The 18,461-nt window shown below is 42.2% G+C and overlaps 1 protein-coding gene across 1 annotated transcript in view; it reads left to right on the top strand.

Annotated features, from left to right (window-relative positions):
• Positions 1-18,461, top strand: part of kcng2 (potassium voltage-gated channel, subfamily G, member 2) — a 48,980-nt gene that overhangs the window by 16,112 nt on the left and 14,407 nt on the right. The gene's annotated exons all lie outside the window — the stretch shown is intronic.

Here is an 18,461-nt window from a genome sequence, read left to right as displayed (position 1 = left end):
GTTGCCAGTCAATCGCAGGTCTGACACAGAGACAGGCAACCCTTCACGCACACACTCACACCTGCAGACAATTTAGAGTGACAAATTAACCTGATGTTGAAGACCATGTTTTTGGACTGTGGGAGGAAGCCGGAGTACCCGGCTGTCTGTATACAGTTCTGTAGTCCCACAGCCAGGATCCACTGTCATGCTCCTTCTTGTGAGAGTTGAATTCAGAGCAGCCTCAGATTTTACAGAAAATAAAGTAAATAAATATCTGAACTTACTTTATTGACCCGAATACAAGACAACCCCTCTCTTTTTAAAACTAATCTTTAGATAAAGGCTGATAACCAAAATTTACTTCGTATCTATTTAATTATTGACATTCTGGGACAATCGTAATAGAGACTGTTTCATTTTTGGCTCTAAATCCAATCACTAGGATCTGTGTTTAAATATGATCCTGATGACAGCTTGGTAACGGTCTCTTTGAGGACAGTGGTAAGTTTATCTTTTACAGTTCACATTTTTCAGACGCTCTTTTTTGGCATGTGATCTTCAGACATTTCTCTCAGTAGCTCCTTATTTGTGTCTTCCTGACAGTTGTTTGACGTCTCTGCCTCACTGAGCATCATTATCTGAACATTAGCATCATAGCTCTGCTTCAGTTTTCTGTTAACTTGCCCAACTTTTGGTCCACTTTCTCTGGACAATCATTGAGCCTCTCTGTATCTCATCTCCTGTCACTGCGTCTCTGCTATGATTGACAGGTGACCTCAGCCACCGTGAGGTCACTGTCTTTACAAAAAGCTGGTGCTCTCTGCTGTTGTGCTTGTGTAACAACCCTGGACAACTATAACCATGTGTCAATGATTAGACCCCGATCATAAGACGACTCCCACCTTTTCACATTATTTTCAAACAAAAATCCTTGGCTTACATTCAGGCCAATACGGTAATTTCAGTGGAAAAAGCTTTAGGCTTAATTTAGTTATTGTTTTTCTAGTAAAATATTTTTTAGTTTATATTCTACTATACCTAAGTATTAGATCAGGTCTCTGTGTCATCTGTTTTGTTGTTCATGCTGTTTCTTTGTGTTGTTAGATTTCATCCATGTCTTACTCTTCAGGATCCATTTATCAATCTCTTTTGGGATCCGGCGCAGATTTGGGTGTGGGAAAACAAGCTTACAGCAACATACATGTGTGATTTATGGAGCATGCATACCTGGGCCAATCAGGGCATGCGCCTGATTCGCGTGAAAAACGAACACACATTTGTTTCAGGAATAAATCATCTGACAGCTCATGCTGCTCTTTCATACGTGATGTATTTTACAGATTGGTTGATAAAGAGTGAAATGTCAGAAACATTCTTGGTGTTATATCTTATTTAACTCTCTGAATATTAATCAGTGACCATCTGTCTGTCTGTCTGCTCAGCACTCAGATGACAGAATAATTCTCAGCCACAGACAGATTTCCCTTACTGCACCGCGCTCTGCTCTGACATGAAACCTCTGTGCATGAACTCAGAGTTTAATCAAGTTTGATAAATGAGGGCCTGTGTTGTCCTTGTGTTTCCCTCCTCTTGGTTTGCTCTCATTAGTTCCACCTGTGTTTTACCCCCCTGTGTTCATTCACCCTCTGTCTGTTTCTTCAGTGCTGGTCCCTTCCCCTTATGATTTCTGTCCTCTTGTATCCATTCAAAGTCAGAACAGAAAGACACCTGTTATTTTAGTTGACAAAAGGTTTTGTGAGAGCTAAATTAGCTTTACATTCCTGATTCTGTGGGACTAAGAAGCGCTGATCTGGATCATAAACAACGACACACTTTCAGACCATTTCATGACCATATTTCATTAGATGAAGACTGTAGTTCCAGCATGATAGAGAACACGTTACTCTAAACTGAGGGAACTCAGGCCCAGGGTTCCTTCTCCAAACCACAGCCTGAGGATGTGAGCGCTCTACAGCTGCTACAGAAGGATCCAGATTATGTTGATGCAGCAGCCCACATACAGAGTCTTCCCGGGCTTTATTGTAAATCATCGTGACAGAAGGAAGGCTCAGGGACGTTGAAGCTTCCTCACTGCTCACCTGAAAAACACCTCAGTGTGTAGCTGTACTCACTGCAGCTGAAAGTTCCTGATGGTGGAGTGAAGTCTGTGCTCTCCCACATGTTCCCAGTGATTGACAGTCAATCCACAACATAAGGAAAAAGCAGTTTGGCTTCAAATGAATAATCTGCTCTGGGTTTGGGCTCCAGCTCTGTGAAATCCCACAGATACTCGCCTCATGCTGCTGCTTTACTTGACCTGCTTCCAAAACTGAATGTGAAATAAGCTCAGATGAATATGAAATAGGTTCTCATTATTGTTATATAACGATGCAATGATTATGCAAATTGTAACCATGAAGCCTCAATCCGTACAGTAAAAGGCCTGTTTACCCCAGCCTTATCTGGACCGGCTGACCGCTTAATTCACTTGGAGCTCTGACTGGAAATCCATCAACTCATACATAGCTGTAGGTTCACAGTGACGCTTTATTTAAACAGATTTATTTAAACACCAGTATGTGAAATTTTAAAACACCTCTGTGATGGTTCAGGCCAAGATTTTCTGTTTGCATTAACATTTTAACATCACAACGAAGGGGAAATGTACAACCCTGACACGCTGAATGAAATCACATGTTAAGTTTTCCTATAAGTAGGAATCCATATGGGTCCCAACTTCACAAACACCCATAAGAACAGTGCTCTGTGGATGGAGCCTCCAGCATTGGTAAAGCTCCCAGAAAGCACCATATGCTGTTTTGCATACACATCACATCATTTACCAGCATTATGCTGGTATTCAAATTGGGTTGTGAAATATTAAAACTATTGTCAGATTCATTTGCATGAAACTTTCTTTCCTTCCACCAGTTTATACAACCTCAGAGTAAAAAAGCTGTGGCCCTGGATGTAATGGTGGTAAAAACAGAATAATTTAATGTTTTCATGCAAAAACAACATTTTTGCTGTGAAAAAAAGGCCATCAATGTATACGCTTTGGACACATTTGAATAAAGGAGATGATGCCAACAAAGACCTGAAGGGACATCTCCTAAAAATCCAATTTAAAAAAAGAAACAGGTTAATAACATGATTATTGGGTGTTTGACGATTTTCCACAGAAACTGCTTCTTGTTGCAGTAAAGACGGAAAGTACATCGCTCTGTGAGTAAAAAGTTCAACATTTTAAGAACCACTAACCAGACTGGGTGAATGCCTGATCCCAATCCACACTTTAGAATGAGATTATCAGCACCAGCATAGGTTATTCCTAAATGCTTCTTCTCAGTTTCCCAATCTGGTCAAGCAGAACAGCATTGATTTACACTTCAACACTAAATGAAATCTTGATGACACCATGCTGAATGACCAAGTTTAGTACATAGTGATGGTGGACACTGGAGCCTAACTGTCAGATAGAAAAAGGACAGAAGAGCAGAAGAAAGATAAACAGGAGAGAGATAGAGCACGAGCTAAGGGTAACACATAGCTTTAGGCTAACACAAAGGCTAAAGGCTAAAAAATAGGTCAAAGGCTAAAGAGCTGAAGGCAAAAAAAAACAAACTTAAGGGTAAAACACAAGCTAAAGCCTTAAACACAGGCTAAAGGCTAATACACAGCAGAGGCTAATACACAGGCAAAAGGCCAAAATACAAGCTTAAGGCTAAAGCATGAGCTGAAGCCAAGAAAGGCTGAAGGCTTAAACAGAGCTAAAGGGTAGATCAAAGGGAAAAGGCAAAATGCGAGTTTAAGACTAAATCATGAGCTAAGGGCTAAAACACAGACAAAGGACTAAACAAAGGCCATAAGCTCAAATACAAGCTGAAAGCTAAAAAAGAGAATGAAGGCTTATGCAAAAGGGCTAAAGACAAAAGCATTAGCCAAAGGTAAGAGCACAGGGGCAAAAGGCTCAAACATTAGCGAAGGCCTAAAACACAGGCTAAAGGCTAAAACATAGGCTAAAAGCTGAAATACAGGCTAAAGGCTAAAGCACAAGCTAAAGTCTGAAACACAAGCTAAAGTCTTAAAACACAGGCTAAAAGCTGAAACACAGGCTGAAAGCTAAAACACGGGCCAAAGGCTAAAACACAGGCTAAAGGATTAAGCACAGGCCACAGGCTATATCACAGGCCTAAGGCTAAAATACAAGCTAAAGGCCAAAACATGGGCTAAAGGCTTATACACTGAGGCTAAAGGCTAAAACACAGGCTAAAAGCTAAAACACAAGCTAAAGCTAAAGCACAGGCTAAAGGTTAAATCACAGGCTAAGGATAAAACACAAGCTTAAGGCTAAAACAGGGGCTAAAGGCTAAACCAGTGTTTCTCAATCCTGGTCCTGGGGACCCCCCTGCCCTGCATGTTTTAGATGTTACCCTACTCCAGCACACCTGATTCAAATGAATGGCTCGTTATCAGGCTCGAGCAGAGCTTGATGATGAGCCGATCATTTGAATCAGGTGTGCTGGATTCGGGTGACATCTAAAACATGCAGGGCAGGGGGGTCCCCAGGACCAGGATTGAGAAACACTGGGCTAAACAGAGGCTAAAGACTAAACAGAGGTTAAAGACCAAAACACAAGCTGAAAGCTAAAGCGCAGGCTAAGGCTAAAAACATTAGCTAATGATTTAAACAAAGGCCAAAGGAAAAAAAAAACGCAGGCTGTGAGTAGAGCGTAATAAAGCAGGCTACTAAACTATGGTAAAAACTGGCAAAGTTTGCTTGTTGTCAGGTTTTAAAGCATAGCCCAACCTAATTGTTGATAAATACCTTACCTCAAATCTGGTAGAAAGTTGTCTTGAACAAAGAAAGGCAGAGTTAAAAAGAAGATGTGATCTCCATTCAGTGTCCTCTCCTCAGTCTCCTTAAATTGAAAAAATGACTCTGGATGTGATGATGTTGTTGCTGGTTGGGGGAAGCATATTAGGTGATCTGATGTAGTTCCTCTGGTGGGACCCTTTGTTTCTAGATTTTTTTCACGATGACGCAGTATTTACAGAAACCACACAAAAAATAAGGAGAGAGGAAAGAAATCATGTAAAAACAGAGGGATGTGTGCAGAAAGTGAAGGAATGGTGAATGGACTTATCTGGTCTTTCTGAATCTCGGAGGGAGCTTCAAGCTCTTTCACACTGCTAGTCTCATTCATCAAATCCTCACACTGCTGGCAGGGGCTGCTATGGTAAGAGACCATCAGCAACACATTCACACCCTGCTGAACAACAGCGGGAGCAGTTGTGGGTTCAGTGTCTTGCTCAAGGACACTATGATTTATTTCTGCCACATAATCATAATTCTTTTTTCTCCACCCTACCTGGTCTGTTTATTTCTGGCTCTCACAGAGTAAATGAGGAATAAAGAAACATCCAGTGATATGATGGGTAACATTTCAGTTAAATATTCAGAAACAGAATGAAATGCTTATGAGTCTCTGGTTTCTAATTAGGTCTGAAAGTGTGAGCAGAGAACATCCACTTGTTGCTGCATGAAGCTTTCATCTGGATCAGGGAGGAATATTTCCACCTCCAGCTTTTGTTCCACATGTTGTCACAGGCTTTGACAAGCAAGGAGAAAAAGGAGCATATTAAAGCCGAAGATGTCATCCACCCTACTCACATCCCCCTGCTTCGCCTTGGAGACACACAGAAGGCCTCAGAGATGTGACACCGCAGAGTCTTTGTATTTCACTGATTTACCCTTTAATGACATCGGCAGGTGGATCCTGCAGCCTCCTCTGTCCAGGACAAGTCTTCATCAGCTGGGGGGAGGGTGAACGCAAGAAGTGCTTCAAAGGAAATTCAATCAAGGCAACAAAAGGAAGAGGAGCTAACTATAGACCAGCTCAAAGACAATCATATCTTCATCTCTTCTTAAGGGTCATATTTCTTCTCTCAATCCAGTCTACAGGTGTGTTTGGGTGCTCAGTGTTTTGTACTCTTAGTGTCTGTTCCTTTGTGGCGCCAATTAACCACCCAGACGAGCCTGGAGAAGAAGAGTTTCACTCTTACATCAGAACCCAAACGGTCAATTAGGACAGAGAACAGAGCGCCATGTTCACACGGGTTAACAAGAATAATGAGGAAGCTGTGTCACTCCATATAAACCAGCAGCACAAAGAAAGACAAACCACAATCAGCCAGTTTTTTACACTGACACAAACACCGGAGAGGGTAAATAAAAGCAGAGTGTCAGCTGGAGATGCCAGAGTCAGTTAATATGTGAAGGCAGATCAGAAAACAACATCACTTTGAACCTCAGACACTGTGAAACCACGGTCAGCTTCAGGCTGGGAGGAAGTGGAGCATGAGCTCATAGATGAACAAAGCATAAGGCCCCGTTTCCACCAAGTGGTCTGGTACGGATCAGTACAGTTTGGTACGGGTCGGATCAGTAAAGCCTGATCCTGTTTGTGTTTCAACAGCCAACCATGTCCTTCTTGGTAGGCGGCATAATTGTGTGATGGCATAGCAGCGCAACACTGTGTACCCTGCAAATAAATCCAATGAAGAAGAAAAACGGGACACAGTGAACAAAGAGCAACGATGGAAGACATCCACAAAGAAGAAGTGGATTGGAGATTCAAACATGGCAGGGTTATGTGTTGTTCTTTATTGCCGCTGTTGCACAGGAAGTGATGACTCTTTCCACCAATCATCAGACTGCAGTGTTTCTAGCTCCACCTTCTGGGGTTGGATCAGTCTGGCACCCAACAGAAGGGTCCTAAAAAGTGGGACAGTACCTGTCCTGGTTTAGTCAAAGAAAATGCTACAGAATGCATGACAGGGCTTAAATGCCGATTTTACATGATGACCCTAAATGAGAAATTTGGGCCTGATGGTGCTGCTTCAAGGCTGCTCCAAGGCTTCAACGCCTGTTCTGACCTATTGTATCCAATGTATTGAAGCATCTAAGAGACCCTGAGACCAAGGTTTGGTGTCATTGGTTTATAGAACCTAGGCCTGTCACGATAACACATTTTGCTGGACGATAATTTTCCAAAATATTATTATTAAATGATATTATTGTCAATATTATTTTGATTTTTTTTTTTCCATTTTTTCATTTCTGTAATTTTGATGAATGGGATAATAAAGTGAGTACACCATATCAAAAGCAAGGAACTTTAATTTCTTAAGAGTATTTCACTGTAATTAAAAGGTCAGGATCTTTTAAATAAAATAAATTAAACAAAAAATATAAATTTAACAAACAAGAAAGAGAAAAAAATACAATGAAAATGAAATGGACTCTCTTTTAGAAAAAAATACATGTCAATGAAAATAATTAATACTAATCAAAAACAATAAAACATAGACCCTGTCTCTAAAGAAAAAACGAAACTCCCCCCAAAAAACAACAACAATAAAAACTATAGCCTAAATCAAAGGGAGTTTATACAGTTCCTGAATTGTTTGTAATATGTACTTTTTCCCAGTCAATCCGTACTGTCTGTCAAACATTTTGAACATTTCTGGCTTTCAACCGTATTGAAGGGCTGCATTTCTTTGGCAATGTAGCTGTCTTTGAGTGCCCACCATTTGGCTCTTTTATTTCTATTTACTTTGCAGACCAAAAGCCTCAGTAAGAGCGGATTGTCAAAGAACAAGGCTCCGCTGCACCTCCCCTTCTTCTTCTTTGTTGCCACTATTTTCAAACAAATGGGACATATCAGCTTGTTGGTGTTCATGAGCTCACACTTTGTTCATTCTGATAAAAAAACAAAATATTGCCACACTGGGACTGTGGCAGGTGGCTTAAGAACCGTATCTTTTGTGCCATCACTCATATTAGCGTGTGTTTCCTTTTTTGACAGATGCTCACTCCTCTATAAATCCACTATAGAACCTATGCACCCCAATGTTAGGAAAGATAGACGTAGTGAGCCATCTTCTCATTCAGCCTCTTTGGTCAAAAGAGAGGAGGAAAACAAACATGCATGCACGTGTCAGTTTATCGAGGCTGGCAAACTTACCCAGGACGTTTCAATTATCATTCGGTTAATTGATTTATTGATTATTGTGACAGGCCTAATTGAACCACTTAATAAGAGTTACTGTTGGACTTAAACATGCCAAGTTTGTCCAATCAGAGGCACAGCTCAGTTAATGTGACTGATGGGTGCTCTGTAGCTGTTATAAGGAAGCTCCAAGCCTAAGACTTATCCAATATGGCCCCCACCAACAATCAGCATCATTACTCTGCAACAGACGGACGACACAGACGGCAGAGACTACGTCCATGTTTTATACAGTGTGTGGTCTGAAATGTTTTCATTTCGCTGAGTGAGTGGACTAACAACCTTGATATCCAATCAATATATAGTAAATGGTGAGGAGGGAATGAATGAGTGATTTAAGACAACCAAAATGTTACTGTGACTTGTCTTTTAGCTGATTTATACTAGTTTGGAAGAACACACCCCCTGTTGTCCGACAGTACACTATACCAGTGTTTCTCAATCTCAAATGATCAGCTCGTCATCAATCTCTGCTTGAGCCTGCTAACGAGCCATTCATTTGAATCAGGTGTGCTGGAGTGGGGTAAAATCTAAAACATGCAGGGCAGGGGGTCCTCCAGGACCAGGGTTGAGAAACACTGCACTATACGACCGAATGATCCAAAAAGAAGAAATGGACATAAAGGACTGATTCATTATCAATGTCAAAAAACAGTTAACCAAATAAATATCGAATCACATGTGTTTCCTGAGGAATGTCTGATGGTGAAATAAGCAGGATTTTAAAACTAGGGCTGAACAATTTTGGAAAATAATCTATTTATATTTTTTGGACCAGTATTGCAATTGCAATTGCAATTTAGCATACATTTTTTTTGGTTGTTGTTGTTTTTTGAGGGGGGGGTTATCTACTGCATTGTTCACTTAACACAAGTTTTAAGTCATTTTATAGTATGACCAACCAACAAAAGACACTGTTAGCATTTAAACAAGTCTCTTTTGCATTTTTCTTCATTGAAAAAGAAAAAGGAACACTGGGAAAGTTTACTGACCTCCAGTTGTCAGTAAGAGTAACAAACCATACAGAAAAAGGGACCAAGGGATATGGTTCTACGATTTACTGGATGGATCTCTGTAGCCCACAGGTTTTTTTTTTGCCTGAAAAAAAAACAGCATTTTGACTTTGCTGGTTTTAAGGGAGAACAAGTACAAGTTACTATATTCCTTCAAGGCCTGTGTACATGAAACTTTTATTTTTCCTAATTGCAGCCTGTGCGATTTGAAAATTGTATTCTATTACATTGCGATGTCAGTTTAAAATCGATTAATTGTTCTGCCCTAGTTAAAAACCACCTTAATAAATCAGCTGACAGACCAGTCACAACAACAACACCTGGTGAGTCCTTTGAGGAAGCCTGCAGGAAGTTTGCCTGACACTAAGTCAAGGTAAAGAAGTAATCCCCCTGGTGTGAAGACATGACTTGTCTTACTGTGACTCCTCTCTGGAAAGCTCATTTTTAGAAGCTGAACTCTTCCATGAGTCCAGCTCCACTTGGTGAATTGCTTCTGCTAATAATGACTTTTCTTTCTGTGGAGCCGGCCCACTCACATCCCACCACACACAGCTTCCTCATGTCCATTAGCTGTGATAGCCACTTGTTTACATCTGCTCAGATCTCCCTGTGCCATTGAAACTAATGAAACCAGACTCTATATCAGAGTGTATTATCTTTTGTTAGGCAGAATGTTTGTTAGTTTCAGTGTTGACAGGGCTGTGACTGCAGCAGCATGCTGGATAGAAAAGTGTCCTGACTCATCTGCTCATGAATTCACTTTGAAATTTTAACTTCAATTTCTATTCAAATCAACTCTTAACCAAATGATTATATTATGTTTGCACTTTACCTCTAAATTCACTAAACCAAAACCATTTTAATAAAGCCATTGCATAAAACTTTGTCTACTTGGCAAATTAAACTTAGAGTTTTTCCTGATGTCATGAAGACGTGACTCTTGCAAAAGCATGCCTTAGTTTTTGGCCAACGTGCTGTAAATGGATTCATGTTCTACTTAGAAAATCTGACTGAACCACAGGAAACAACATCTAGAAATAATCAATCTTTATGTTCTCCATTTTAAATCGTAGAAAAGGAGAATACCCTCCTGATCAAAGTTTAGGACTGGTTGTTGGATCCTAAAGGTAGAGTCTGCAGGATTTTCAAAATCAGAAAAAGAATGTCAACTTTTACAGGAATAATCATGTTCAGCCTTCACTTCTGGGCCTCCATACAGTCAGTGTGTCAGTGTCTGTGTCTGCCTCAACCCCCTCCTCTGCCTGTAGAGGAGGGGCAAAGAGTATACGTAGCTACCTCAGCCAATCACAGCAGGCCCGGTGAGCAAGTGACTTTGCATGTCAATGATAGCGTGTAGCAGTAGCTATCCTGAGCGGCTATGATAGTGGACATAGCACGGAGGAAGAAATACAACTTAAGTGAAATGAAACACCAAAAAGGGAAAGCTTTTTCCTTAAACTTTTAAACTTTCCTGAACAATTAGAGTGAAATCTGTTCATCAGCTGATTAGGGCTGTGTATTGATAAGGTTTTAATGATTCCAATGCCTTATCAATCCCTGCTTATTGATCCAATTCCTTATCAATTCTCTTATCAATTCTCACTACGGAAAAATAAGAACTATGTGATTACAGATATAGTAAAAAAGGTCCCTTTATTTATATTTTTTCTTTTGTTTCAATGATAGTTATTATTTTTAATATTATCATTATTATCATTATTATAATTATTTATTTATTTATTTATTTATTTATTTATTTATTTATTTATTTATGTTAATTATGTTAATTAGTTAAAGCTGTATCCTTTCAATCCTGTATTTTTAATACATACATAGCGAGTGCCCTGGTCGGGGCACCCCATTCTAGAATATCTGGACACACCCCTGCATGTCAGCGCAAACTCCCCAAGCATGCAACGCGCCTCTGTCTCTCTCTCTCTCTCCAGTTAAATTGATGTGGATCGCCCATCTGCGTCCCGTCTGCTTCTCCGCAGTCACAAACAGGATGAGCGCAGACGTTTGTCACAAAATAAATAAAGGGCATGTAAAAATAATAAAAGCCATTGCAGAAAGTTGTGCTCTACAAACCCAGCAGTGTACCTAGACATATCGTTTGCTTCTAATACCTCCAAGACCGACATGTCAGTCCGAGACCCATCGAGAACGGGAGACCCCGAGGCCGTGACATGACCGAGACCACGAAAAAGTGGTCTCGAGACCAAGACCGGTCTCGAGAACCACAAGCCTAATTCCCGCATCGTCTTTTTTTGGTGATATAGAGCCACACCTTGGACCGTTTAGCGCGAGCAGGCGACATCTCTGCAACTGAGAGGTCTAGCAGCAACAACAAAAAGCACATGGAACGACGTCACCGTGCATTGCTCGTGGGGTGCGTTCGTTTGCTGTGTTAGCACACCCCGGGAGGAACCGATAGGGGAACCGAAATGGAGTTTTACTAGAAATTCCAAGGAATTGGTTAACTGCGGACCCGGTTCCAAATTAGAACCGGTTATCGATGCGCAGCCCTACAGCTGATCAAAAGTTTAAGTTCACAGTTCAAAATGAGAAAGGAAAAAAAGAAAAAACCCCTTAAATGGAGATAAAGTTTAGAAAAAGAGTGATGAGGAGCTCCACCATTCCTATTGATGCTTGATGTGAGTGTTTCCAGGAGGCAGTGCCAAGGTTGCTCCAAGTGCTGAAGGTGTCTTCATGGAGGATCATCCACTGTCTGGACCTGATGTCCATTTCTGAAAATGTCCCTCTCCATCAAAGCCTAGACGCTAGAGACTTTTTGGCTCTTGTGAAAGTGGTTTGGTCAGACAGCCCTCTAATGCTACTGTTTAAATGGTGGTTGAGAAGAGCAATCACAGAGATCATAAGTTATGGATCATGTCTCATGTCCGCATGCTTGTGCTCGTGCATGACGTGAACCGTGCTGAAGCCTGTCAAAAATCCACAGGAGAAAGAAGGTGCAGGACCCAAATGCAGATTAAACAAAAAAAAAAGGTTTTATCTAACTGAACTCAGAATCCAAAGTTCAAATCAAAAATGTGTACAAGAGAAACAAAACCAAAAAACACTGGGATAAACTCACAAGAAACAAACACAGATGAACCAGGAGACACTAGATGGCAAACGCACAGCGACAGCAGACAATGAACTCAAAAAGAACTCAAGAAACACAGAGACGATACAGACGGGGGAGCAATCAAACACAGGTGAGAAACAAGACACAGGTGAAACACATGAGGGGGGATCAACCTGGAGGGGAACATGAGGAGAACTAAACCAAACACAGGGAAACTCAGACAGAGACAAGATAAATCCTAAACACAGAAACACTAAAAATAATCATAAAAAGACCTACACATGACAAGAACCACAAAGCACACAAACTAAAGACAAACACAGGAAACACACAACAAGAATAACTGAGCTTAACACAAGAAAAAGGTCACAAAGAGGGGAGGGATCAGAGAAAGTGCAGCGCACACAGACCCTTATGATGAGAAACAAAAATGGTTCTAGGCTTCCCTTGCCCGGACGTGGGTCACCAGGGCCCCCTCCTGGAGCCAGACCAGGGGGTGGGGCTCGATGGTGAGCGCCTGGTGGCCGGGCCTGTTCCCATGGGGCCCAAAGAGGCAATGTGGGACCCCCTTCCCATGGGCTCACCACCTGCAGGGGGGCCATAGGGGTCGGGTGCAGTGTGAGTTGGGCGGCAGCCGATAGGCAGGGACCTTGGCGGACTGATCCTCGGCTGCAGAAGCTAGCTCTAGTGATGTGGAATGTCACCTTTCTGGCAGGAAAAGAGCCTGAGCTGGTGTGAGAAGTTGAGAAGTTGGGGCTAGATATATTCGGCCTCACCTCAACACACAGCAAGGGCTCTGGAACCAGCCTTCTCGAGAGGGGTTGGACTCTCTTACACTCTGGAGTTGCCGACTGTGAGAGGTGGCGGGCAGGGGTGGCGATACTCATTGCCCCCTGGCTCGGTGCATGTACATTGGATTTCACCCCGGTGGACAAGAGGGTAGCCTCCCCCCGCCTTTGGGTTGGGCTCCCTTAGAGATAGGGTGAGAAGCTCGGCTATCCAGGAGGAGATCGGAGTAGAGCCGCTGCTCCTCCATGTTGAGAGGAGCCAGATGAGGTGGCTCTGGCATTTGATGAGGATGCCTCCTGGACGCCTCCTTGGTGAGGTGTTCAGGACACGTCCCACTGGGAGGAGACCCCAGGGCAGACCCAGGAGACGCTGGGGAGACGACATCTCTCGGCTGGCCTGGGAACGTCCCGAAATCCCCCGAGAAGAGCTGGACGAAGCAGCTAGAGAGAGGGAAGTCTGGGCTTCCCTGCTTAGGCTGCTCTCTCCGCAGCCCGACCCCGGATAAGTGGCAGAAGCTGGATGGATGGAAAGGTCACAAAAGAATAACCAAGAAACTCAAGACTTACACGAAAATGTAAAACCCAGAAAAACCCAAACACAAATGAAAACCTGAACCATCACAGAAGCCCACTTCTCTAAAGCGTGCCAAAGCAGTGAAGTGAACTGTGCTCAGACACGGCACACTTGCGATCACACTGGACAAACAAGCTTAAGGGTTGAAGCGTCAATCATTCCAATGCTGCGTGCAGGAGCCTTGCTAGTGCAGCTCTATTTTTATTTATTGTTTTGTCTTACTTCCATTTCTTCTTTTTGCATTTTAAAACTCTATTGAGAAACTTTTTGAATTCCAACAGTACAAAATGTAAATATGTGCAACTTTTCAACTGGTCTGAAGATTTTGACGAGGTGTGATCTCTTGAAAAATCCTCACAGGGCATTAAAATTTGTTGTTTTTTTTCTTCTGAAAGTCTTGTTTGGTGCACAGCAGCCTCACCAGATATTTTCTTGTGTCTGTTTTTGGTGCTCAGGTTGTGCAGTTTGTTAGAGCTGCCTGCTGTGGGTGAAAACCACGTGGGCTGCTGGAGAACCAAAACAACAGTTAAGGGCCAGAAAACCAAGACTCTGAGCCAAGTGCTGGTAGCATTACATCAGAGCGGAGAGGAACAGTAGCTGGGTGTCTTTTTTTCTGTAAGCACCAGAAACCTCTTTTAAACCTGGAGCTATGAAAGCCAAGGAGGATGCTTGAAGAGTCTGAGCCTTTCCTATTCTTCTCTCAGAAAGTCGCTGATGAAGCTGTCAGATGTGGAGTCCAGCCTGAATGAAATTGCTCAGAGAAAAAAAGGCAATACAACTTTAAATCCAGGAAGTGGACAGGTTTATGCTCTCTGCCTCCTGGTCTGGAGTTCAGGCAGAAGTTTTCCAAAAGCCGCCTGCGATGAAAAGCACTTAGTCTGGCTGTCTAATCTAATGTGGCTCTTAGAAGGCGTTCAGTGGCTGGGAGAGCTTTCTTAATCCTCGTCTTCTGTTTCTCACACACACACACACACACAGGAGCACAGACGCTGATGTGTGTGTGTGTGTGTTTCACATTTCATGCTCCCTCTCCCACTCTCTGTGAATGAATCGAGGATGAAACGAGTGGTTTGTTGTTTCTTTCTGTTCATCAGCGTCTCTGAAAGCTGTGCTCCTCTCTCGTTTATCAGCGGGCTGTGGATCTAACCTCTCAGTGACTCTGCGTGTGCCTCACAGCCCTGTGCACTCCATTCTTATGTAAATCCTTTCCACTTTAAAGCCCAGCCCGCGCCCGGTGATATATCATCAGAGAGGAGCGCAGCGCTCACAGGGTGTGGATAAATATGTGAAAGAGCAGAGGGAGAGTTTTGTCTCCACAGAAATGTGAGCAGCTCCTAACTCATTTCCAGTGTCTGTGGGTAAAATACTGCTGCTCACACCCAGACTAACGTACAATCCATCACGGCGCTGATGATTTGTGTTCTTCATCGGTCGTTGAGAGAATCATTTTTGATGAGTGGAGAAGTGATTTCATTCAGAGTATAACCCATACATCACTGTTGGAATATTTTCATTTAGGCTAACGTCAGCAGACCCTCTGTGCACTATGCAGAGGTAAAGAGTCTGAAAAATGACTAACAGATCATTCTGGAAATACGATGATACACAGAGCGCTACTTAAGGCTAAGCAGAAAGCTCTGTTACAGAAGACAAACTGGAACATTGTTGTGATTTTATTCAGAGGACAGGACAGCTGATGAAGCAGGAAACAGGAGAGAGGAGACTTTCCTCATGGGAATCAAATCTCTTCATTCAGTTCTTGAGGTTGTCTTTATACTTAACCAGACAGACTTTCAGAGTGGTCATAAAACTTTCAAATAAATGTCCATCGTATTCAGCAGTGATCTCATGTTGTTCATAACAAGGGCGGTGTCATGGGTGGCCCAACAGCCCCACTTTCTGACAAGCTCCCCTCAAACTTTTCTTAAAAAAATATTTTTTCTTTATTTTTCATTTCAAAAAATCGATTTTACAGATACGGTGGCGTTTTGCATTAATCCAAAAATATACAAAATCCACCATTTTTTACAAGATGGTATCTCATTAAATTAGGATATATATATTTTTTCAATTTTGTGTTTTTTCGAGAAACTGTCTTGTAAAATAAAACCCAAAATATTTTTTTTTTATTTTCCTGAGAAGTAAAGGAATTCCTGAAAATCTTTAATAATCATCTTGATAAACAAACATGTCTTGCCTGTCGAACCTTATTGAGTTTTATTTCTTTCTTGGTTTAAAACATTGTGAGATACTTGTATCTTTAAGAAGTATAGAAGGTGTTGTTCTTAGTTTGTCCTCTTTGTGGAGACACCTGAGAATTTGGGTTGTTCAGGTGTAAAGCCCACTCACATCTGCTCAACATCATGTCTGTTCTCCAGGATCAGCTGGACCAATACAGCAGGCTGCGTGGATATAAGATGCATTCAAGTTGGCTGCGTAGTTAATCAAGAAACAATCAGGCAACTGCTGAAAGTACTGGATTCCCATGGAGTGCAGTTAAGTTAGACTGACAGACAGAGAGGGAAACAGGGGCCCTGTGTCTCAGTTTCCCCCACAGTCTAAACCTATAGCAGCATGACTAAGAGCTGCTTCAGACCTGATCCAGCTCTAACTGTAAGCTTTATCAAAAAGGAAAGTTTTAAGTCTACGCTTAAAGCTTGAGACTGTGTCTGCTCCCCGGACCTCAACCGGTAAGTTATTCCAAAGAAGAGGAGCCTGATAACTAAAGGCTCGACCTCCCATACTACTTTTAGAGACCCTAGGTACAACGAGCAGACCTGCATGTTGAGAACACAAAGACCTAGACGGATAACACAGAACGATTAAGTCTTTAAGATACGATGGCCCGATGCCATTAAGCTCTTTGTAAGTCAGAAGAAGAATTTTAAACTCTATCCTAGATTTTATAGGTAACCAGTGTAGAGACGCTAACACTGGAGAGATGTGCTCTCTCCTCCTGGTCCCAGTCAGTACCCGAGCGGCAGCTTGTCAAGATGTGTCTAATTCTCTTGATATTTACGAAGATGAAAAAATGCCATCCTTGAGACCTGTTGGATGTGGGAGGTAAAGGATAGGCCCTGATCCAAAAGAACTCCCAGGTTCCTGACAGTGGTGCTGGAAGCCAAGCTGGTGTTGTCCGAGGCGGCGATGTTGTTCAAGAAAGCTTCTCTGAGATGTTTAGGTCCAAGAACAATGACTTCAGTCTTCTCTGACTTCAGCAGTAAGGCAAGGCACGTTTATTTGTAGAGCACAATTCATACACAAGGCAATTCAAAGTGCTTTACAGCTAAAATAGAATAAAATCAAATCATACCATAAAATCACATCATACAACATTAAAAATGATTAATTAAATTAAAAGAGGAGAGTGCAGATAAAATACTTTCAGTTGTTGTATCCTCAGTTAAACAGAGCTGTTTTCAGCCAGGATTTGAACATTGTTGGAGTTGAGGCCTGTCTCACATCTTCTGGAAGACTGTTCCAGATTTAGGGGGCATAAAACTGGAATGAAGCCTCACCATGTTTAGTCCTGACTCTGGGCACCAGCAGGAGACCCCTCCCTGAGCTTCTCAGAGACCGAGTTGGTTCATATGGTTCTATGTCCGAAATGTACTTTGGTGCTGAACCATGAAGGGACTTGTAAACAAGCAGAGCTGTTTTAAAGTCTATTCTCTGAGCCACAGGAAGCCAGTGCAGAGACCTGAGTACTGGACTTATATGGTCGTATTTCCTGGTTCTGGTCAGGACCCGAGCAGCAGCATTCTGGATGTACTGCAGCTGTCTTACAGCTCGTTTTGAGAGTCCAGTGAGCAGGACGTTACAGTAATCTAACCTGCTGGAGACAAACGCATGGATCAGTCTCTCTAAGTCAGGTTTAGACATTACTCCTTAAATCCTGGCAATGTTTGTGAGATAAGAAGTTTCTGCTCATCCAGGACCTTACGTCTCTGAGGCATGCTTCAAGTTTAGAAAAGCGGTTGGTTTCTTCAGGCTCCATTGACAAGTAAAGCTGAGTATCATCTGCATAGCAGTGAAAGTAGATGGATTGTTTCCTCAAGAGTACCACAGTAATGGTGGCTCGTCAACTCCCAGTGTTCCACAGGATTTGTCTGTAGCTGTTTCCCAATTCATGGACACAGCTTTCTGTCCATGCGCTTGGGTTCAAATTGAGAAGGCTGAATGCAGTGGCAACACAGAGGTATACATTGTTTGACATCATTACCCAGACTGCATTGTAACCAAACAACAATGCTGGCCTATGAGCAAAATGGATGTCCTGAAATCTATACAAACTAAACAGCCTGTAACATTTTTAGACAGAGGTTTTAAAGCTGATACAAATGTTTGACAAACAAGGTCCATTACTTCTCCAACTGGGTTTTCTTTTAATGTCAACCTCTGCACAACAACACCACCAGACAGGAGAACTTCCATGTTAGATGAGAAGCTTCCACCTCTTAAAAAGATTTACTCCAAGCTCGTCCAACACTTCTCCAGTTATGATGATCAATCTGAGTTTTTTTGACCTCTGTGTTGAATGCAGCTGGAAAAAACAGTGTCAGAGCTGAAAAAGGGAAAAGATTTGAGCATGTGTTTATCTGACATGAGCTCAACAATCATTAGAAAATGATCATTAAATGTGGGCTGGAGCATTCAAAACATGTAAAGTTGATTTATTGAGCCTGTAAACATATAGCTGCAGGTTCATTAACTCTTCCCACCATCATGACCTATGTCTCACCCTGATATCTAGCTGGGGTGTAGCTGGCCCTGTTTTACCTCTACAGGTATCCACCTGTCCTGCGTCAGCTCCAGCAGAAGCTGCAGGTCTGCAGGTGTAGAGTGAGCTCTTTGTCTCGAGGCAATGGGAACGAGGCTGAAAAGCCCTTTGGTTTCTTTACTGTTCACAGAAAATACTCCACTCGCTCTGATTGCTCCTCC

The sequence above is a fragment of the Halichoeres trimaculatus genome, unplaced genomic scaffold (genome assembly GCF_033239565.1).
Source record: "Halichoeres trimaculatus isolate MK-OKI-2021-1 unplaced genomic scaffold, fHalTri1.1 fHalTri1_scaffold_14, whole genome shotgun sequence".
Classification (NCBI taxonomy): Eukaryota; Metazoa; Chordata; class Actinopteri; order Labriformes; family Labridae; genus Halichoeres; species Halichoeres trimaculatus.
The sequence above is the reverse complement of the archived record's forward strand: the minus strand, read 5'-3'. Positions and strand labels throughout refer to the sequence as shown.